The sequence below is a fragment of the Mastigoproctus giganteus genome, chromosome 3 (genome assembly GCF_048544385.1).
Source record: "Mastigoproctus giganteus isolate SK-2022 chromosome 3, ASM4854438v1, whole genome shotgun sequence".
Lineage (NCBI taxonomy): Eukaryota > Metazoa > Arthropoda > Arachnida > Uropygi > Thelyphonidae > Mastigoproctus > Mastigoproctus giganteus.
This window is the reverse complement of record NC_143577.1, coordinates 242592325-242611527: the sequence shown is the minus strand read 5'-3', so window position 1 is coordinate 242611527 and position 19203 is coordinate 242592325.

The window sequence follows — 19203 nt, the reverse complement described above, 5'->3', positions numbered from 1 at the left end:
AGTGTCAAAAGCAATGCAGAAATCCAAGAATATGATATCAAAATTATTTTTTTGCATCCAATTCCTTGGTTACTGCATCATAGTAACCTATGAAATTGGTGATATAAGACCTTACCAAATCCATGTGTGACTTCAGTATAATTGCATTTCTATCCAGATAGGCCTGCATTACTTCTTTAACTAGTGACTCCATTATTTTGCTTGGAACAGACGTTAAGCTAACATGTCAGTTTAGATAAGAGGTCTAATTACTCGCGGAACCTTTTGATTTCCCTTTATGAATTAGAAATACATTCGCACTTCTCCAGGTCAAAGGGACCTCACCTGAATCCAAGGATGCTCTCATAATTATGGCCAGGGGTTTGCTCACCTCCTTTTCTGCCTACCTTAATATGATTGGATAGATTTTCAACTTCAACAATTTCTCTTCCACTTTCCTTTCAGTTACCACAAAGTAATTTTTTTTCAAATTTTACAGTAATAAAGAAATAATTTTATATTATACTGAACAAAAATTTTAAATAGGAATAATATTTAATACATTAATCAACAATGCTGTTTAACAATTGCAGTCATCTAATAAAAATAGGAACATGAATAAATAATAATAGGAACCAATAATCACAAACAATACAGATATTATTTAAAGTGAGTATAACGTAATTCAGACTGCAGTAATTCAGACACAGCATGGGTTTGTTAAGTGAAAGTCTTGCCTGACAAATTTGATAGGACATTATGATGTGGTTACAAAGGAACTGGATGCAAAAAAATAATTTTGATATCATATATTTGGATTTCAGGAAAGCTTTTGACATTGTTGCGCATGGAAGACTATTGTACAAATTGGAGCGGAATGGTATTAAGGGTAAGTTGCTACAATGGATAAAAGGATGGTTGAGTGGAAGAAGACAGAGGGTGGTAATCAATGGGTGCTGCTCTTTGTGGACTAATGTTATTAGTGGAGTCCCACAGGGTTCGGTGTTGGGTCCTCTGTTGTTTTGTATATTTATCAATGATATTGATGAAGGTATATCAGGCTTAATGTCGAAGTCTGCAGATGATACAAAGGTTGCAGGGTTAGTAATGGCAGTGTGCTACTGCAACAGGATCTAGATAATTTGGGCAGATGGGCTAAGAAGTGAAAACTGAAGTTTAACATTGACAAATGCAAGTACTGCAGATGGGTAGAAGTAACCCCAGAGAAACGTACCAACTGTGTGGTACTACATTTAAGGTGGTAGAAAATGAAAAAGACCTGGGAGTAATTGTGCAGTCAGATATGAAGTTTTCTGAGCAATGCAGACAGGCTGCCAGGGCAGGTCATGGGATTTTATCAATGATATATAGGAATTTTGCCAGCAGGGAAAAGGGGGCGATTGTCCCTCTGTATAAGGCAATGGTCAGGCCACGCCTTGAGTACTTCGTACAGGTCTGGAGGCCTCATTTTAGGAAGGATGTAGATGTGCTTGAGCGTGTACAGAGAAGGGCAACAAGATTGGTGAGGGGAATGAATGGATCCTCTTATCAAGAGAGGCTTAAGTTCTGTAAATTGCAGTGGCTGGAGACTAGGCACCTGTGGGGTGATCGGATTGAGGTGTATAAGGCCTTGAATGGGTTGAGCACGCTGAATTCCGATGGGATCCTTCCACTTGTTCAGATTACGAACCTAAGGGGACATAAATTCAAATTAAGAAAAGACAGATGTAGAATAGATGTGCGGAAATTTTCCTTTAGCCAGCGGGTGGATAATTGCTAGAACAAACTTCCATCTGTCGTTGTGGAAGTTGATAGGTTAAATAAATTTAAGGAGGAACTGGACAGCATTTGGAGGGAATGGTGCGATTTTTTTTTTTTTTTTTTTTTCGGCTGATGCTGCATAAGCTCATACACTTGCTTTCTTACATCACATGGCACTACTACTACTACTACTACTATTCTATAACTGTCTTTTCCTCAATTTGAATTTATGCCTCTCAGGTTCATAATCTCAGCAAATGGAAGAATCCCATTAGTATTGAGCTGTCTCAAACCATTCAAAGCCTTATACAACTCAGTCAGGTCACCTCGGAGGTGCCTAGTCTTCAGACGCTGCAATTTGCAGAACTTAAGCCTTTCTTGGTAAGAGAACTCCTTCGATCCCCTGACCAATCTCTATATCCTTTCTAAAATAAGATTTCCAAACCCACAGGCAGTACTCAAGGTGTGGCCTGACCATTGGCTTATACAAAGGTATAATCACTTCCTTGTCTCTGCTAGCGAAATTCCTATATATCATTGACAAAACTCCCTGACCTGCTCTGGCACCCATTTGCACTGCTCAGAGAACTTCATATCCAACTGCACAATTACCCCCAGGTCTTTTTCATTCTCCACCTCCCTAAGTGTAGTACCATACAGTTGGTTCATTTCTCTCGGGTTACTGCTACTCATATGCAGTACTTTGCATTTGTCAATGTTAAACTTCAGTTGACACTTCTCAGCCCACCCACCCAAATGTTCTAGATCCTGTTGCAGTAGCACACTGTCATTAACAACCCTGCCAACCTTTGTATCATCTGCAAACTTCAGTTGCCATTTCTCAGCCCATCTGCCCAACTTTTCTAAGATCCTGTTGCATAGGATACTGTCATTAAGAATCCTGCCAACCTAACAAGTGATAGAACCTTCAAGCTACTTATCACCACAATTAAACTCCACTGTTCCACTGAACTACCAGTCATTGTTACGATATATGCGCGTTAAAACCGCAGTACAATAGCGGTACGAATAATAAGTCGTAATTTACAAAATCAATAGCAAAATTCAGAAATAAGCTAAGTAACTTGTCTAAGACTATTAAACTACTGTATTTTTTAAAACTCCGTGGCAGAGTTAGTCGGTCTCAGCTGTAGCAATGTTTTTTCCCCCAGAGACTGGGGCTGTTCGTCCAGCAAACAGATAAATCGATCATAGAAGACATGCAATTAACAGACTTAAGATACAGTACGGTAGATTAATTTAATTATTTGGGTGGCCTAAATATAATAGTTTTTTTTTTTTTTTTTGTATTTGTTAAAACAAGTTAATATGTTAATTAATCAAAAATATGGTTAAAATTTCCAAATAACTTCGTCTGTAAATTCATGTGTTCTGAGGTCTATGCTCTGTTTGCTGGACGAAAAACCTGAGTTTCCGGGAGAAAAACCACGCTGCAATCGCCTGAGACCGATTAACTCAGCCACGAAAAAGACCCATAAAAATTCCTCCTCTCATCGAACTCAGGACTTTTCCACCCGGTTTTGGGAGGACGGCGATCCTACCAACGGTGGTACCCACATGGGCTTGTGTGATTATTGGTTCCTATTATTATTTATTCATGTTTCCATTTTCATCAGATGGTTGCAATAGTTAAAAAAATATTGTTCATTAATGTATTAAATATTATTTATTTAAATTTTTTTTCAGTATAATATAAAATTATTTAATTATTTCTTAGTTACTGTAAAATTTGAAAAAATTAAAAATCACTATTACAAAAACACGCAGTAAACGTTTTTCACGGGACTCCATGGTCAGCAAGTAATTTTTGAATAGGGGTTCATAAATTCTGGGGCCGGTCCTGGGAATCGATTAGTTTAGTGTAGTATTGTAAATTTATTGATTAATTTTATTAATTTTCATTGTTTATCAATTAAATTGTATTTAAACGAAAATTATGCCCCAGACTAGAGGAACAAAGCAACTGGCACCAAATTAGCAGGATGGCTGTGGGTCGGGGAGGAGGGAAACTGGTGGTGGGATTCTCCTACGAATTACGGCCTAACAAAATGTACAGCTTGTGCAATGTTTGCTGGCATTCTGTAACAGGACATGATACAGCCACAGGCTGGGTGTCATTGTGTATGTTCGGTGCAGAGAGTGTGAAGGAATTAAGGAAGAAATCAAAACGCTGAGCGCCAGTTCAGCGTTCTGATGGGTGTTTATAAGAGTTTGAAGATTAGGGTAGATACCCTCGAAGGAATTAAAATAGGGGGCTTATCATGCTCTCAGCTAACTAAATCAACGCCATCTTTTATAAATTAATTGCACCGTACTATTCCACTGAACTACCAGTTATTGTTACGATAATATTATACGATATTACAATAACGATATTTAAAGTTATTGTTATGGCAATTTTCAAGGCAGAACGCGCTAGTCCCAAAGGAGCTGATTGATGTTGAGAGAATCTATTGTCAAGGAAACGGGAAAATTTTTGTGCAAGAAGGACAGGTGGAGTAGGACCAGAGTATGCCTGCCAGGGTGGCAAAAGTAGATGACTTTGTAGAGCAGATATCATCTTTTAAAGGCACAAAAACGTGATATTGTTGTACACGTTGGCACTAATTATGTTAAGAGTAGGAGATCGGAGGACTTCATTAACAAATACACGGCAATGTTGAGAAAACACGAGTTAGGATTGACTTTGAGAATGCTGCACTTCTGTGCAGGCACAATAGGAGGGTCTACATGTTGAGCGCCTTATCGATAAATTGGGTCTTGGAGAGAATGTGCAAGACTCATCAGGTAGAATTTTTTTGAGTAGTCTGTGCTTGTTAACAGGAGAGACAGCAGCAGGTTAGACAGGCAACAAGAGGAAGCAATACTCTTGATGCGGTTATCAGAAGTTATTCTACGTGCATTAAGAATCTTCAGGTAAAAGACCCACTGTGTGACAGCGATCACTGTATAATAATGTGGAATTTAATTAAATAAAACTATTGTCAAGGGTTACAGTAGTCTCAGACAATTTTTAAATTCAATGCAGTTGAACCAACTTATGATGTTACCAACAGAAAATTCTAAATGGGAAGCATACAGAGAAGTAGTGAAAGGAGCTACTAGGTTTTTCATACCAACAAAGAAATATTGTTCAACGAATGTCAGATGAACTATTGAGACACTTAACAGGGAAGAAAAGTGCATGGGATGCATATAAATTGTCAGGTTATATAGAAACCTATGGTAGATATAAATTAGTCCGTAATCAAGTCACAAAGGAGGTTAGGCAATCCAAGGCAGAATATGAGAAGTTTCTGGTGAAAAATGCAAAGAAAAGCAGCAAAGACTTTTATGCTTCTATTAACAAAAGGAAGTGGTTGAATCATATTTGGCCACTTAATGTCAGTAGATTAACTGTTGATGACCTTATTCAGATTACTGACAAATTGAATAGATATTTTGCATATATATTCACACATAATTAACTCTTTACGAAATAACATCCTATGTTTTAAATAACATAGGATGTTATTTAAAAATGTAATTTTTATGTTATACTCGCTTTCAATAATATCTGTATTGTGTGTGATTATTGGTTCCTATTATTAGTATTGTTGATTAATGTATTAAATATTATTCGTATTTAATTTTTTTTTCAGTATAATATAAAATTACTTTTTAGTTATTGTAAAATTTGAAAAAAAATAATAATAAAAATCACTATTACAAAAACACTGCGTATAAGTTTTGCGCATAACCCCACGTCCCTCAAATAATTCTTGTACGTGGTTGCACAAATGCTAAGCCGATCCTGACGCCAGTACTCTCGTAGTAGTGATTTATTTATTTATTTATTTTCGATTATGTTACCATCGGCAAAAGTCTAAATGCGCAGAGTTCAAGGAATTAATCACAGAAACTACTTTTCATACCAAATACTCTTCAAGGTATAGGCCAAAATGGACGTCAGATGACAGATGAAACTCGCGGCAGAGAAAAAAGTGAGTATAAATGTAGTATTAATTTAATAATAATGTCTTAATAAAATTAAATAATAATAATAACAAATCGGTTTATTTTCTATCAGTGGCTTATTGATTCCATGTTAAACGCATGCGCACGAAAAAGGTACTAAATACTGCAACAGCAAGAAAAGCAGACGAATAATATTGAATTGAATTAAAAAAAAAAATTATTTATTTTTTCCAATACCGTTCCACATTGATTCATTCAGTTTTAAAACTTTTAAACAAGAGCATATTGAGGTCATATCTCTCTATTATTATTTTTATTACTATTCCTACATTATACAGTCAGAACGTACTGTTAGTGCTTAACTTTATGTGACTGGATCTTCTCTTTATAATGTATCGCGTTGTTTGAATGATAACATTTGACCTCATTCTTGAAAGCAGGTAGTTGTTTACTGTTTTCAACCGGAATTGTGTTACAATTTTTCCCATTGTTAATGGTCCAATAACTTTAAGACGTGATAAAATCTAGATGCTGTAATTATGTTGTTGTTGTTGTTGTAGGATTTTAGGAACGTTAGCGACTAAGGCCATATTAATTCGTGTATACTGTCTGTAAATTGCAAGTGTTCTATGGCCGATTTTCTGTTTGCTGTACGAAGAACCCATGTTTTCAGGGGGGAGGGAAACCATGCCACCCTCGCATGATACAGACTAACTCAGCCACGTTGTGAAAATAGCCCATAAAAACTCCCCTCGTTAACAGCGTGACTCGAACCCAGGACTTTTCCAACCAGTGTGGGGAGAACGGCGATTCACCAACTGTGCTACCCATGAGGGCTGTGATTACATCATCTGCTATCCGATGTAGCATACTTCATTGTGAGGTGTATGGTTGAAATATCAAAACTTTTTATATTTTAGGTTATAATCTGACTAAAGTTTATGGAAAGTCAAAATATTTTGCTGCTTCCAAATCTCGTTTGGTATTAGTTTCCATGTTTTTTTTCTTTTCTTCTCTGTTTAGTTAAACTTTTAGCTAATTTAGCTGAAAGCTTTAGCTAAAATTTTAGCTTTGATTACAGTAATTTAGCTGTTTATGATTAAAATATCAAGCGTGTTCATTGTGGATGTTCTTTTACACATCTTTAACCTCCGTGGCTGAGTTAGTCGGTCTCTGGCGAGTACAGTGACGGTGCCAGCCTATTTTGTTTCCTAGGCAAGACTAACTGCTTGCACCTCCCCCACCCCAAAAATTGCCAACGGCAATTTTTAAAAAAACAGATGTCTTGTAGAAAAAATGAAAACCACAAGCTTGAAACTCCTAAATTTATTTTAAATTGCAATAATAACTAATTCAACAATCTTTGATTATCTTTCTCAAATACAAAAGAAAATGTTTTAGCACACCAATCATTTTGAATAATCTTGCGAACTGTGATGTTAAACTATAAGTCTCTTAAAATCCCCAAGGGCTCACATCTGGTGAGTATGGGTTTGGCAAACCCAGGGTCCTGAGCTGGATATCATCATTCTTCTCTTTCTTGCTTTCTTGGTAATTCCCTTCTACTTCTGACCCTTCCTCTCAGGGTAACACAGGAATTTTTTTTTTTTGGCAGGCTTCCTTGCGCCATATGGCTAATAATAATAATAATAAGTTTAAATTTCAGCACATCAATATCTCGCTTTGTGTGCCTTTTCCTTTGCAAATTGTGTCACCAATTCCTGACGTAACGTATCCAGCTGGAAACAACATATGTTGCCACCTAAGAAGAATAAGAGATTTTTCTCTTAGCCAAAAGGATCATTAAATTTCGAAAATAGAACAACATATAAAAAGGATAAATAAAAAAACAGAGTATACAAATTTTTTATAAGACTTTATAATTAATTATAATTCATATTACTCTTGTGATATTTATTTGCACAAATTACACACGTGGACGGCGCTCCCCTGGTAGTAGTATTGTTTTAGGAGCATCAGAAACTAAGTGCATATTGCTTCGTACATATTGTTTGTATATTGCGTGTGTTTTGAAGTCGATTTTAGGTTTTGCTGGACGAAAAACTCAATTTTCCGGGAGAAAAACCCTGCCACCTCTCCTGACTAACTTAGCCACTTGTGAAAAAGTGCCACCCACGAGGGCGCCGAAATCGAAATTTTTTTGATATCAGATGTTTCTTAAATCAATTAGGCTTGAGCTAAATGTTGAAAAATCGGGACATGACATTTGCGAAAAAGAGAAGAATAAATTCAATGCCTATCTCAGTAAATGGGTTATAAATTAAAAAATGCCAACTCTTACACTGATCTCGGTTTGGTCAGGATCCACTGAAATGACAGATTCTGGGAGGGACAGGGACCTTTCATTTTAATGGCGCTGCAAGGAAGTAAGAAAAAAATTTTTGGTACCCTTTGGTCAATACGGCTGTAACTGTTAGATTTCAGCAATAACAAACTTGTCAATAAATTCATCCAAACTTGCATGATACTGGTGGCTCTTTTATTCATCAGGGATTTCGCTATCTATTCTGCCAACATATTTGCTGCAGCTTGAGACTTGATTATTGGCTTCTGTGATCCCGTTACTACCTCTCATCTATAGGACTATTATGTACTCGCTGCATGGAATGACATATTTTTAATACAAATCATTACCAATTGCATTATAATTGCCCTTTCTAAACTTATGTCGGGCAGACTAGATGTTCCTGACATCAATATCCTCATCATACAAGAATAATATAAGAATTACTAATCAGTAGGCATTAATGGTTCGACCTGCTCTTAACCGAATCAGGTGCCTCAGTCATATGTTTCCAAGAGCATGTTTCAAACGTTTTTGCGAACACTTCTGCCATATTACAATTTTGAACTTTCCAACTCACTTCTGGACATTTGTGACGGATGAGCTTCATTTGCCTACCTTTCTGGCACTTTCCCGTTTTTCTTTGCAGTAATGTATTCTTAATGTATTCAGAAACGCTATTGTAACGTTTCTGGTCAAGGACTGGTATTAGTTTTATTGAATTCTGTACCTTTTATATTAGCTGATATACAGTGTCATCAATAATAGTAATGCTTAGTAATGCCCTAACTCAAATCTGTAACTTTCCCACCCGGAACTTCTCTTACCTTAATTTAGTTTTTACCCATGAATCAATTCTCTTCTCAATTTCTAAGGGTGATAATTTCATCCTATCAGATCACTTCCCTATTGTCGTAGATTTCCTTTCTTTTATTTCTGAACCTTCCTTTGACAGATACTTTTTTAGCTTTAGGCACACAGACTGGATTTCGTTAAATCAATTTCTGGGCAATCTTGACTTGATTCCAATCCATAATTTTGAATCGATTGATCATTACGTTGAGTATCTGTACTTAATTCTCCATTCTGTAATATCTGAGTTCGTTCCCATCAAATTCTCTTCCGCTAATCGTAGTAACTTCCCTCACTGGATATCGAACAAGCTTGTGTATTTAATTCGTAGCAAAAATTATCTTCATAAAAGGTATTTTAAACTCAAAACTAACTTTAGCTACTTTTCCTTTTCTTCCCTTAGACGCCATGTTAAGAGAATTATTAAAAATCTCAATATTTTCATTATCTTCACTCAGTTGAAGCCTAACTTACCTGGAATTTCAATTCGAGACCATCGTGGTCCTATCTCAAACGGCTATCGAGATCTGGAATTCCTATGCTAATTAATGATTCAAATATCTTTATCAGTTGTCCTCTTGGCATTGCTAATATGTTTGCTACGCACTTTTTGAAATTTTGTTCTTCAGAACAGCAACGTTCTATTCCTTGTTATCCATTTGAATATAACAGTAATGACAGTTTTGATAGATTAGTTCTCATTACTGATGACGTCCAGTCAGCCATTTCTCGGCTTAAAGATTTCACTTCTCCTGGCCCCGATACCCTCACTGCTCTTTTCTTCAAAAAAAGTAGTTGGTCTTTAGCTCCAGTTCTTACAAATCTCTTCAATCACTGTCTTCTTCATGGCTGTTATCCTTCATTGTTCCAAGAGGCTTATGTCATCCCGATTTATAAAAAACTGGGTAATAAAGATACGCCTAATAACTACCGACCTATTACTATACTGAATACAATTGCGAAAATTTTTGAACTCATACTTTATAAATATCTTAGTTCCTATCTTCACCCTTCTATCTATAATCATCAGTATGCTTTTCTTCCTAGGAAATTAATTGTTTCAAATCTTGCCTTGTTTTCTCATTTCCTACAAACTAACCTGGACAAAGGAAATCAAATTGATTCGCTTTTCCTTGATATTTCACATGTATTTGACAATGTCCACATCGATCTTTTGCTGTTCAAAACTGTCGTAGTATGGTCTACGATCCCCTTTACTAGATTTGCTTGATTCACTGCTTAGAAACCATAAACTCTCCGTAATATTTGATGGTACTTTATCGACTCCGTTTACTCTTTCGCGAGGTATTCCTCAAGGCGCCCCATTGGGTCCGCTCTTCTTTATTGTTTATACTAATGATTTGTCAACCTTATTTCAGTCTGTTAATGTTGAGTGGCAACTCTATGCAGATGATATTAAACTTTACAAAATTATTCGTTCTTCAACTGACAGAGATGAACTCCAGTCCTGTCTTGATTCCCTCTCACTCTGGCTCAATAAAAATAACTTGTTTCTAAACCCGTTAAAATGTAAATTATGTCGCTTTCGCTCGAATCGTGTAGTTAGACCCTCCATCCTTACTAATTATTACATTGGAAACTCTTTAATTGCAAGTACTGATTCGTTCAAGGATTTAGGTGTCCTATTTCTATCTGACCTTCCTCCCTCTTCCCACGTTGATCATGTAATATCTCACACTTCTAAACTTCTTGGATTAATCAAGCGTTCTTCCTCTGTTTTCAAGAGTGACAAAGTTATAATTCTTCTCTACAAGCAGCTTATACTTCCCATTTTTGATTATTGTGATATTATCTGGTCCCCACAACTGGAATATCTTTCTCGCAGACTTGAGAGAATTCAAATTAAATTCATTAAATTCTTATGCTATAGAAATCACATTGCCTTTCACCGTCGAAATTATGGAGCTCTTTGTGGTTGCTTCAGAATCATTTCTCTTCACTCTAGACGACGACAACTCCATGGATCTCTTTTTGTTTACAATACCATAAATTCTGTTACCGATTCTCCCTCTCTTCTTGCACAAATACGTTTCGCTATACCCCGTTTAAATTCTCGTTATAAAATTAATTTCTCATTGCCTGTTCCTCGTATTCATTACTTGGTAGTCCTCTGTTTCGTTTTTTTCAGGTAATGAATAAGTACAATGTTGATTTTACTTTTAATCCATCTATCTCTAAGAATTTGCTCCTTACTTTCTTTTCTTAATGTAAATTTTGTATATATTTTAATTCTAGTTCTATATTTTGTATATATTTTAATTCTAGTTCTATATTTTGTATATATTTTAATTCTAGTTCTATATTTAGTATATATTTTAATTCTAGTTCTATATTTTGTATATATTTTAATTCTAGTTCTATATTTAGTATATATTTTAATTCTAGTTCTATATTGATTACTACTGTTTTGTATTTTATGTAATTCCTAGCGTTCTCACCTTTATTTAGGGTCTGTGTGCCCTGTGTGTGAGAAACGTGTATATAAATAAATAAATATATATAGATGATTATCTTTATCTTTCTAGCTTATAGATTCTGTCTCGGGTGGATATAACTTTCTCTTTACCTAAATTGTATAAGGCAATGGTCTCTTTAGCCATTGTATAATGCAATGGTCAAGCCACACCTTGAGTACATCATACAGGTTTGGAGGCCTCATTTTAGGAGGATGTAGAGCTGCTGGGACGAATACAGAGAAGGGCAACGAGAGTGCTCATTGAAACAAAGAGGTGCTCTTACTAAAAAAAAGAGGCTTCAGTTCTGCAAATTACCGCGTCTGACGACTAGGCGATCCATTCAAAGACTTAAACACTTCCATCAGATCACCTCACAGGTGATCTGAAGCTGAATTCTTATGGGATGCTCTTGCTCAGACCACACACACATGAGGGGCCACAGATTTAAATTGAGGAAGAAAGGCTGCAGAACAGATGTGCGGAAGTTTGCCTTTAGTCAGTGGGTGGTTGATTGCTCGAACAAATTTCCATCTGTTGTTGTGGAAGTTGACTGTTTGAATAAATTCAAGGAAGAACTAGGCAAACTATTGGAGGGAATGAATTGGTGATTTTTTTTTTTTTTTTGGCTGATGTTGTATAATCTTGCTTTCTTGCATCATTATATATATATATATATATACAGTATATATATATATATATGTCTAAGGTGGCACCTGGACTAACGTCCATCTTCACCAGTGTCTTCTGTATGCAAGTAGAACCGTTACGAATGGGCCTGCAGTGTAAGTGAGAGCATAGACTGTGTGATCTCAGGGGCTCACATCTGGTGAGTATGGGCTTGGCACACCCAGGGTCCTCAGCTGGATATCATCATTCTTCTCTTTCTTGGTGATTTCCTTCTACTTCTCTCTCTCTCTCTCTCTCTCTCTCTCTCTCTCTCTCTCTCTCTCTCTCTCTCTCTCTCTCTCTCTCTCTCACAGGGTAACTGGCCGTCATTCAGTGTAGCCACGTGTTCTGGAGCTCCTGAATGTTGAGTTATTTTAATGTGTTTAAAGTGTTTTCTTCCACTGGAAAAATGTACCAGCTAAAAGAACTTCGCAATTGGATTAAGTGAGTGAAAAATTTTTGTTATTACGAGGGTTATCTGGACTGTACTCTCTCGTCATAGACCTAATCCCTTTAGGCTTAACATTCTGCTAACGCTTTGCTGTAGTCAAACACGTATTGTTGACAGTTAGGCCTAGTGGATATTGCTGAGAATACGATACGTACATATTTTTGATTTGGAGCAAGTTCGTGCGCGTATAGTGTGTGGCAGCCTACGAATGAGCTCCGATTAAAATTAATAATTTGTGCGGTTATACTGTTTTGATTTTCGAGAAAGATGTTCTAAAGATGATCTGTCCGGTAATAATGCCAAATCGCCTGCATCTTCCTCAGGTAATGTTTTATTTATTTCTTGGCTGATTTTATCAATTCAGTACTTCCAATTCCCCACTATAGAACAAAAGCAGTTGGCTACGCCGTCGGTTCCTCTCTCTAGGGCCACGCTCACCGCTGGCTACTTCTTCCCCCCACTTGTGTTCTGGGGATAACTCGGGGATTTTCGAGGCGTTGATGTGCGGCTTCAGATCATCACACGGGCCTGACGCTTTCGTTCGGCGGCTTTTTCAGTCCTCTTGAGGCGTAAAAAATTTCAACCCCGTTAAACCTCCAGTAGACCTTTCAGAAGAAATCAAATTACTCAGGAGCAACCCCTTACAATTGTTTTATTATAGCTTTATTGGTCTTTGACCCAAACCATACAACCCTTAGACATGAGCTCAAGAGAAACATCCTCATCGTCGGCTGACGAGAATGCTGTAGCAGACGATTCAGACCAAGTTGGCCTCCAGCCTCCCAAAGTCAACAAGTCCAAGAAAAAGAAACAGAAAAGTAAGAGGAGAGCAAAAACCAGAACACCCCGGTCTCCTCAAACCATACTAGAATTTCTCAACAAAGTGCCTCTTGATGAATCTGACCCTGTGATCTCATCTAAGTTTCAATTTAACACTTCAACGCCAGTAGTAGTTCGCCTAGCCCCTGTCCCTCCTACTCTGCAACCTTCACAGGCAAGCTCTCCCTACACTGGGAAATTACAGACCACTCTCTCTCCAACAGCTATAAGTGCTCCTGCCTCCCAGGCAGCTTTAGGGCCCTCCCCTAATCTAGCAGAGAGTCCTGGAACATTATCTGCAGCCAAACTATCAACCAATCTTCCTACCCCATCAGGGACCCCTAAGACCTCCTCTGCCAAACAACCAGAGAGACCACACAGAGCATTGGATCAGACTGAGGCAGAAGGCCTCCCCAATCTAGAAAACTAACCGTCACAGTAACTACACCTTCTGCATACCCTACAACTCACAAACCTATAGATGAAGACTCTCCAACCCATCAAATAATATCTGCTTTACATAGGAATCTTGTGACCTTTTTAATCAAGATAATAGTCGATTCAACAGACAAGCGGCAAGTTATGTTCAAGAACTCTGGGCCACCCTTGAATCTATTACCACTGCCCTCCTTATCGACAGCGAGAAACTAAAAACCACTAACGAGGAACTTAAGACAAGAACCTCCATCCTTGAGAAGGTGCTGGACACTCTACCGAATCTTCCTACACCACGGCTACAAGCATATAAAGAATGCGGGGCAAAACAAACGCCACAACGCGTCCCGACATACTCGGAAGCGCTGAGGATCCAAATAGCAACGGAAACCCAACCAACCGCAGAGACGCACCAGAAGAGGAAAACACTGTTGCCAACACCAAACCTGGTGATACTCCGACCAAAGGAGACTGGCAAGATCCCCTCTAGTGAGGAATTAAAAACAAAAGTAATTAGTAATATGAGGGAGGACCTTAAAAATACAAGAATAAAAGGAATACGGAAACTGAGAGACGTAGGACTAGTAATTGAAACCGAAACTAGACAAGAAATACAAAGTATCATAGAAAACCCCAAAATAGACGCTCTCGGATTAACGGCCCAGCCGCCCAAAAGGAAGGGACCGTCAATAATAATCTATGACGTCAATCCAGAAGTCACAGCAGCCCAGCTGGCCGAAGAGCTCTACCTCAGGAATCTGCAAAAGGAAATACCAGACAAAGAAACACACGAAGTAATAACCACAAAGTTTCATATAAAGGCGAGAGGAGGAATAAACAACAACTGGAGTGTGGAGCTTATACCGGAAGCATGGCAAGTCTTAAAGGACAGAACAAGGGTATATATTGAGTGGGGCAGCTACCGATTCCGGGAGCGAGTGGTGGTTCCGAAATGCTTTAGATGCTGCAAGTTCGGACACACTACGCATGTCTGCACCCAGACAGTTCCAACTTGTGGACACTGCACAGAGAAGGGACACGCCTTTAAAGACTGTCCACACAAAGACAAGGAAGCCACCTGCGCAAACTGTAAGGCAATGAAAATAGAACACGCGCATTCAATCAAGGACCCGAAGTGCCCAGTCTACCTTAAAGCCAAAAGCATATACCAAAATAGAATCGATTATGGGGACAAGAAATAAAAAGTATAATATAGCAATGATTAAGATAATCCAGACTAACGCGCAACGAGCCAAAACAGTGGCAGACCAAATCCGGGTCAGGGCCGATGAGGAAGACACCGACATAATCATATTGCAGGAACCATACGTTCACGCAAAGCGGGTGGTGGGGTATCCACTGCAATATAAGGCCGTCCACACGGAGGAGGACACCCCATGGGCAGCGGTCCTAGTCAGGAACACCAAAATCACTGCAACAAAAGTAACTCAACTGTGCACGACCTGGGCTGCCTGTGCCCAGCTCATTACAGCACTAGGCTCCCTATATGTAGTGGCCCTTTACAGCAGGCCAGGACAGGAAATTGAGACCACAATCAACTACCTGCGCCGTCTCCAAAACACTCTGCCGAATGAAAAAATAATTATAGGAGCGGATGTAAACTGTCGCTCTCCACTATGGCACAGCGTTACTGCCGACAGAAGAGGAACAACAAATGGGCAGCAACTCGAAAACTATCTGATAGGATCACAATTTGTTGTACTGAACCAACCGCACCATCTGCCAACATTCTGCAACACCCTCTGGGAGGCCACCATCGATATCACCCTAGCAACTAGGAACCTGGCGAACCACGTGACCGACTGGAGGGTGGAAGACGCTTGGACCACCTCGGACCATCGAGTCATCACCTGCAAAGTAACAAGAACGCTGCCAAGAACAACAGCAAATATACAAACACCCCACAGATACGCAGTTGCCAAGGCAGATTGGCCCCAATACAAAGAGCTACTAACTACAGCGGTTAACAACAAACCTCCGTCCCTAGATCCACAGAATAATCCGAACGAACTGCAGAAGGCAATTACTAAATTGATGATAGATATCAGCAACCAAACTATCAGGAAGAAACACTCCCGACTGGGCGCAGTCCCCTGGTGGACCCGGGACATTGCCATGCTCCGACGACAAATGAACAAGAGTAGGAAGGACTTCCAGAGGGCCCGAAGAACATGGCCAGCAAATGAGGTTGAAGCCCTGAGGCAAATATATAGACAAATAAGAAACCGGTACACTGACGCCATAAAGACAAGTAAAAGACGCTCTTGGGAGTCCTTGGTCTCCACAGCAGGGAACAATGACCCCTGGGGCATTGTCTACAAAGTAACAACCAATAGACTGCCTAGGGGGGAGGTGATTTCTACCACTAGGACTCGGCAGGGAGATCTCACCACAACCTGGGAGCAGTCGATGAATAACATACTCGACAGAATATATCAAAAACCAAATATGTTAACTATGCCAGGTCAGAAACAGACATGCGACAGAAACGATAACTACAGAAACCAGGCGATTGAGCCTCCCTTCACCCTGGATGAACTCAGCGTGGCCGCTAGTAGGGTCAGAAATAGAAAATGCCCGGGCCTCGATCTCATTGAGCCTGAAATACTCAAGAAAACCGTGGAATACAATCCGCACCTACTCCTAACACTATACAATAGATGCTTGGAAACAGGACATTTCCCAACTGCATGGAAAACAGCAAATTTAAAACTAATACTGAAAAGTCCTACCCAAAATCCAGAATCTCCGGATTCATATCGACCCATCGCACTGCTCCCAGTGGCAAGCAAATTGTTTGAAAGATTACTCCATGTGAGAGTTATAAAACACTATGAAGCGGCAGGCCTACACGCCAGAAATCAGTATGGCTTCAGACCAGGATCCTCAACCGTGGACGCACTGGGAAACTTGCTAAGGATTTTCCAGGATTGTAGACGAAAGTATCTGCTGCTCATCTCTGTTGACTTTGCTGGGGCGTTTGATTCACTTTGGTGGCCAAGCGTCCTGGCAAGGTTGAGGTGCCTCTTAACCTCTACAAAGTAATCGAAAGCTATTTAACACAAAGAAGAGTGGAAATCAATGTACACTATCAAAAAATAACAAGAGAGGTGCACAGAGGATGTCCGCAGGGGTCGGTGCTTGGGCCGCTTCTGTGGACAATGGTCCTCGATGAATTCCTGACTACGGACCTGGGTTCTGTGGCAGTACACGCCTTCGCGGACGACTTGACATTGACGGTGGAGGCGGACTCCAGGGCCCAATTGGAGACGCTGGCAAATCAGGCACTGCAGCGGCTGCAGCTATGGGCATCAAAGAACCAGCTGAAAATATCGTCAGACAAGACCTCATCGATCCTGCTAAAGGGGACTCTGCAACTACGACGACCCCCGCAAATTAAAATCAACAATGTAACAATCAAATTTGTGAGCCAACTGAAGTATCTGGGCGTTATCCTAGATAAAAATTTGACGTTCCAGCCGCATCTGAAATACATCAGAAGAAAAATCAGAGGATACTCTGGACTGGTAACCAGAATCACAAGGAAAGATTGGGGACTCAAGAAAAAAGCACTGATGCTTTACTATAAAACAACCTTCCTGCCTGCAATCACCTATGCTGCAGCGGTGTGGTATCCAAAAACGACACTGGTAGTCAACAAAAGAACACTAGAAATGACCCAAAGGACCATACTGCTATCAACAACGCGCGCCTGCAGCACGGTAAGTACCCCAGCTTTGCAGGTACTTGCTGGAGCGCTCCCTCTGGACCTGGAGGCAGTTCAGGCGGGGCTACTGTTTTTGCTGGCCAGGGGTGTGGCCGCTACCCACCAAGGATACACGACAGACCCGGCGGGCAACCTAAAACACGAAAAAAATAGGCTACAGACCCACCTCCTAGATCTTTGGCAGAGAAGATGGACAGAGACTACAAAAGGCGAAGTAACAAAAAGATTTCTACCAGACCTCCAGAAAATATACCCAAAGCAGCCACCGTGGTACTTCTCAGGGTACCATATGACAACACTATTAACCGGACACGGACCCTACAAGGAGAAGCTGTTTGGCTTCCGACTCGTTGAGGACCCCAACTGCATATGTGGGGAAAGTGAAAGCTGGAGCCACATAGTCTATGATTGTTAACACTATGAAGACCTCAGAGGGCTACTAATAACAAGGTTAAGATACTTCCCAAAAGGACTGGAGCACCACTTCCTGGACACTGAGGATGAATATAGGGCACTCTCCCAGTATGCGCAAGACTTATTCACCAGGAGAAAAACACTAATAGCTATCTACAGCAACGTACACAGAGATTGACAAAAATCGGCGCCAAATGTGACAAAAAAAACTGAAACCCTGCAGAGGACCAGTACTTGGACAAGAAGAGTGCTGATCACACGGAAGAGAAAAGCAAGGACGGGGGAATGCAGCACAGACAGTAGAGAACAGACTAAACGCAGCACAGTTGCAAACAGCTTGATGGCGATCTGAAGAGGACACCCTCGCCCTCTTCACCTATTATTCCCACTTCCTTGGGGGGAGGGGACATTTTTTGTTCCTTCTCCTCCACCCCCAAACTTCTACTCTGGTGGGGCATGGGCATGCCCCACTGAAAACTGGGGCTATCTACTCTATTGGCCCCATATTTCTGTCTTTTCCCCCCCAATCTTCGGTCTCCCTCCCCTCTCTACCTTCATCATAGCGAAAGCCCCACACGTCAAAAACTTAATATGATAAAATTACCTGACGCCCAAAACTCGGCCTAGCAAACCAAAGCGACATTACCCCAGCTCAGATTTTTTATTTACTTATATATATATATTTTTTTATTTGTTTATTATTATTATTATTATTATTATTATTATTATTATTTTTATTTTTTTTTTTTTAAGGTCCTAGCCGCCGAAATGAAATCCCAGGAAATTAAGCGGCAGGACCTGCCAGAGTGAATCTACAGCTACTGGGTTCCTGGTCTGCCTCCACGGGGCGTAAGTGGGACAACGTTGGGCCTCAATAGGGGTCCAACGGCTAAATGACCAGATGAACAACGGTACAGAACACAACACATGAACAATTCCCACACACTTTTAAATCTCTGGCATTTCCCAGTGAACTGGTTCACCACAATGAAAGCAACGCGGAGATGGGGGAAACCCCTGGTGCCGTAAAACAACACACACTTACACTTACACAGGGTAACTAAAATTTTTTTGGCTGGCGCAGCATAAGCCTCAGGCTTCCTTGCACCATATGGCTAATAATAATAATAATAATAATAATAGTATGAATGTAAAAAAGAACAAAAACACAGACCATTTCGCCACCAGGGAGTCTGCTTTCTGGTGCCCGTCCCTGGCTGAGGATTCAGGCCTAGGTCTACTTTACTGTCAGTGCATTGAGCACAAAACACCGCACCCACCAAATGCAGTGCAATACCGGTGGCAAAGGGTGCCAACT